The 5,670-nt window shown below is 40.1% G+C and overlaps 1 pseudogene; it reads left to right on the plus strand.

Annotated features, from left to right (window-relative positions):
- The first annotated feature begins 2,380 nt into the window (after window positions 1-2,380).
- On the plus strand, window positions 2,381-2,503 carry LOC145404517 (5S ribosomal RNA; annotated as a pseudogene).
- Window positions 2,504-5,670: the final 3,167 nt, after the last annotated feature.

Here is a 5,670-nt window from a genome sequence, read left to right on the forward strand (position 1 = left end):
ATATTATTTTACTCTTGCTACCTTCAGACGATTTTATTCCACATAGGAAGGTCTCTTAATATTGTAAAGCATAAGAAAGAGGCTGCATCTAATCCATCTCGTTCCATTAGTTTTTCCTTGGTGAATAAAATCGTATGGAGATAGCAGAAATAAGGGAGGGGGGTGTTTAAATAGCGCTTAACTCGAAGCTTGTCGGTATCTTCAAAAACTACCGATGGTATGTGTTGTGGGAACGGCTCAGTCTGCAGTGTGGGCGTGAGTGTGACAGTGGAAGTAAAATATCAATGAATGATGCAGGACAGACACTAATAACGCAGACTGAGCCGTTCTTGCGATGCGTGAGAAATCGCCCGGTTGACTGTGAGAGGAGTGTCACATACTTACCACCCAGTATAATGAAAATACGTCATCGGGGTTAAGAGGGTATACGCCATCTCAGCGGTGTCAAAAACCTAATGATATTTTGATAAACCAGGTTAATCAACAGTCGTCAGATGGGGTGCAGTCCTGCTTTGGTATTTCGGAAGCACAGAAAAGTAATGGAATTGTTGACCATGATTATGGCTGCATACTCCTGACTCAGTCTTCAGATGGGAAAAACGGTCATGAAGGTGATGACAATTATGGTATATGGTGATGATGATGGTATAAAATGATGATGGTGATAATGGTATAATAAAAATAATAATAATAATAATAATAATAATAATAATAACCAGAATTCTGAAACTGCATAAGCAATATTCAAAGAAACCCACATTCCGAAAATAACATAATATACTGGAATTTTTCTAATGAAAGCAAGACAAAATGTCAAAATGACCTTGAAAATGACCTTGGAGATCAAATTTGACATTTCCACCTGACTGAATAGGATCATATTATGGGTAGTTGGTAATACATTTTGAGCTTTAATTTTGAATATTAAGTGCGGAAAATTAGCATTTTTTTTGAGCAACGTTTTTATTGTAGGTCCAAAAATCGTCAAAAGGCGTAAAAAATATTGATTTGTCATAATTACTGTTATAAAATCTTAAAAAGTAGACACTCTTCGGAATCTTGACCTTTGTTATCATTGTAGACCTAATATTAAGGGACTTTCGGTACGACTCAAAATTTTTTACGGAGTTTCACATGTGACCTTGAGATCACGGTCAAGGTCATTCATACCTTGCAAATCATGTTCATTCATGACCCACGACATTTCCACCGAGTTTTGTCAAAATTGGCCAAATTCTTTCCGATTTGGTACTTTCAGACATGAGGTGGCCATTTTGATTTTGCTCAGTATCTCAGAAAATATTTGTTGGATCTCCAAATCAATACCCAGGTGCACTAGTATATGCTGACGACTACATGCTGGAACATTTGCAAAGCAATCGATTCTCTAGTTTTGCTGGAAAAGAGAGCAACATTGGAAAAATAACATTGGTTGGCAGGAGAGCAACATTAATATAATAACATAGAGAGCGCTAATGCAAGGGAAAAAAAAAAGTGTCAAAAGAAGCCTGCCGTCAAGATACATTACTCATGAAAATTTCAAGTCTAACTCGAACGGTCTTGGAATGCCAGATTTATAGTACTCCCCCCTCATATGATAATAATAATAATAATAACAATAATAATAATAATAATAATGATTTCTACAATATCAATTAGAACTCCACAGAATGTGGAGTTCTTAATAATAAGACGATATTTCATGATCATGATAAAAATATATGAAAACAATAACGACGATGAGAGTTTATTATTTGTTATTACTGTTTGTTATTGATATCCTGACGCAGTTTCCATACAGATATAACCACTGCCTAAGTTAGGCCGACTGGAGACTTTATAAATATTGTATTATAACGTTTCTTGAATTTATTGATTTACACTGATTGCGTCTTTATATTTTACATCACAATATTTTTAAATAAATAAATGATTAACATGTGCCGTTTTGATTTTTTTTTAAATACTGTTTTACCTATATCATTTATGCTTAGTACCACCTGACGAGTCTGTTCAACTAGGGAGAGGCCTCTGGTGGTGAAGAAGTTATATCCAACCCCTCGAGCTCGAAAAGTCTCTAAATTTGAATAAAATCGTCTGGAGACAGCAAGAATAAAATGTCATCGTAGTAAATTGGGTTAATGCCTTCAGCCAGATAACGCCTTTTTTATCATTTTTGGGCAATATCCAGACGCTTTTATCCAACTTAAGATGCACCTGAAACTGAAGGCTTTTAGTGATGGCCTTCATTAACACTTCACCAAGAGGTCTCTCTAAAGCTTAATGAAATCGTCTGGAGGTATTAAGAATGAAGAAAACGTCTGAGTGAAATTGAGAGTACATCTCTCCTTTTGTAGAAATATTTAGCTCCTTTCAGTTCGGTGACACTTTTAGCATATTATTGCAAAGTACCGCTTCCCGTCCGATCAGCGAAGTTAAGCAGCGTTGGGTCTGGTTAGTACTTGGATGGGTGACCGCCTGGGAACACCAGATGCTGTTGGCATCCCTACGTGTCAAGTGGGGTTGGTGGAGGATTAGTGCCCCTCCCTGTAAAACAATTAACTCTAAGCCCTTGGTCACCCCGTTTGGGATACATGGCGTCTGGCAATGAATGAATGAATGAAACTAATAATTGTATTTATCTTAAAGAAAGTTTCTTCATCTTAAAGGACCTCTACGAGTGTCGTGTTAGTAGCAGCAGTAGTAGTAGTAGTAGTAGTAGTAGTAGTAGTAGTAACACTGTAATAGTAATAGTAGTAGTAATTGTTCATGTAGTTGTTGTTATTGTTAACACATCTGTAATGTGAACCCAGTGGACTGCAGGCTTATATTACCCCCCTCCTGCAGTCCACCATCGTCCTTTGGAGGGATTGAGAGGGAGTTTAGGGATGTTTGTATAACCAGGCAGCTCCTCAGTCCTGTTATATCAGTGCTACCACATGAAGGCGTCCCTCTAGCACCGCCTCTGTTATTGAAGTTATCTGTGAAGGCTATAATTATCAACCCCTCCAGTTCAACAAGTCTATCTTTAGCTGAATATAATCGTCAGGAGAAGGCAAGAAAAAGGCGAAGACATTCTCAGGTCCGCTGGGTTAACAGATCTCCATTTAGGCTGTACAGAGTTATCCGACGTCCCTCACTCACCCAAACAACTGAATATTCTGATAAGTTCGTTTGGCTGTAATATTTGCATTTACATTGCATAAATAACACCGTCCCCCGCCCCCCAGATGCAAATACCACGGGACCGCTTGCCGAGTTGCAGAATTGGCCTCACCCAGTATTTCGACACACACACACACACACACACACACACACACACACAGTGCAGAGAAAAGGAAAAATAGTTCAAGATAATTACTTTTCGTCATAACTAAGGTAAATATTTTAAAAACCTTATCGGCCCTTTGAATTACTTTTCTGGAAAACTGAGGTAAATAAATAAAAAACTCCCCTATCAGTTCTTTTGTTAGGTGAACCCTGTGAAGCCCGGCATAGCAGGGCCTGGGACTGGGTTACCGTAGGCAGCATCATTTAAGGCTTCCATTGCTAGGTGCTGAAAAAAGGACGCCTTCATTTGGTGGCGTCGGTGTGACTGCGTCTCACCTGCCTGATTTTTTTTTTTCTTTTTACGTGTCCGACTCTGGGCAAAGACTTCAGAGTCTATATCTTGGCGGCAGAAGCCTATCCTAAGGCCCAGTAGTTCTCCTACACCTCCACATGTCACCACTTCGGCGCTAACACCCACCGTCCATATTGAATACATGCTAGGGCTGTCTCATACAGGACTGGTGTATTGGTATTAGCGGGGGTATTTTACGACATGTCGGGGGGTCATCTGGTAGATCAGGAAAGTCTGCTTTTATTGAAATTCAAATCCTTAAACTGTTCCCTGCCCCAGCCGGGGTTCGAACTTGGGTCCATCAGTACTGCAGGCCGCCTCTCACCCGATTCAGCCACCGCCTCCCCCAAACAACTACAACTACTTCCCAGTCCCCCGAAAGGAGGATGGTGAACTGTAGAAGAAGGGCAGATTCGGTCTGCGGTCCACTGTGCTGACGTTCATATAAGACTGGGTTGCAGTGACTCAAAGCTTAAGTTTTTCTTCACTTAAGCATAAAATTTCAAGGTGAACCAACAGAAGAGAATGGGTGACTGGAAGTAGTTTATGAAGCTTTTGACATAGGCTATAGAATTTCTCATTTGAACAAAACTGTCTGGTAATAGCAGGAACAGAATATCCCAGTGTATCGAATGCGGCGAAAGGTTTAAATCGTAGAAGACTACCTCACGTTTCTGTTTTACAAAAGTGAAAGACCACCGACCACCTATTGGATTCGAATCTTTGCGCCCTCTTGTACGGCCTCATCTAAACAGAGTTCGTAGAGCATCAAACAATTTTTCGGATCAGAAAAACACATGCAGCTAAAGAGTTGTGGCAGGGACAGGGTTGCCTTTTCGTGGAAGTCGTCTGCCATTGTGAAAAAACTAATAAGCGACGGACCTTGGCGTGGAAGAGACAGACGTCTTTCCATACCGGTGTGGGAATTTCCCGCGCTACCAATTTATGCTGTTTTTTTGCTATAAAGGAGATTTTGACATGATTGGGAGGCATTAACATGTGTGGTTATTCAAATCTATTATAGGTACCGTAAGTCATTGACAGTGTAACATTTGTGCATAGTACACTCATTTCAAAGAAGGAAAAATACGTCTTGGCCCATTGTCTACCTGCATCTGGCCGGCAATATCATTGCTACTTTGTATATTATTATTTAATAAATTATTTACAAGGCAAATGCTAAACATATACAGTCACAGTGTTCAGGAACAGCAGATGCAATTCTCTCATTAAATGCTTATCGCTGGAAGTTTGCTCTCATCCAGCTTCTCCCAAAAAAGGATGACCATTCCCAGCTCTCTAACTATCGTCCAATTGCCTTAACATCATGTCTCAAAAGTTTTCAAGTCAATTCTTAACAAAAAAAAGAAAAGAAAATGAATCATCTTTCCTGTCACAACCTTCTTTCTGATCGTCAGTATGGGTTCCATCAAGGACGCCCCACTGACGATCTTCTCACCTTTCAAACTCTTGGTCACCCTTCTTTCGGGACTTTGGCGAATGCTTCGCCATTGCACTTGACATCTCAAAGGCTTTCGATCGAGCCTGGCATAAATTTTTAATTTCCGAACTGCCCTCTTACGGTTACTATCCATCCATCTGTACCTTCATCTCTAGCTTCCTTTCTGGTAGTCCTATAGCTGCTGTTGTAGACGGCCACCGTTCTTCTAGATCTGTCAATAGTGGTGTTCCTCAGGGCTCTGTCCTATCACCAACTCTCTTCCTTTTATTCATCAATGACCTTCTAAACTGTACATCTAACCCTACCCACTCATATGCTGATGATTCCACTCTTCATCTTTCCATTCAGTTCCCACAGCGTCCATCTCAGTAGTTACTGCAACAAACAAGGGATGAGGCTATGGCACACCATATGTCTGACTTGGCTCGTATCTCTGACTGGGGTAAAAGTAATCTTGTTTTTAAAATGTCAAAAACTCAGTTCTTACACTTATCATCTCGTCAAAATCTTCACAGGAGTACCCGCTAATGTTTGATAATATCCAGCTCAGTCCTTCATCATCTTTAAACATACTTGGGGTTTCATT

Source organism: Coenobita brevimanus, chromosome 63 (genome assembly GCF_032717465.1).
Source record: "Coenobita brevimanus isolate Jiangsu-jjx chromosome 63, ASM3271746v2, whole genome shotgun sequence".
Classification (NCBI taxonomy): domain Eukaryota; kingdom Metazoa; phylum Arthropoda; class Malacostraca; order Decapoda; family Coenobitidae; genus Coenobita; species Coenobita brevimanus.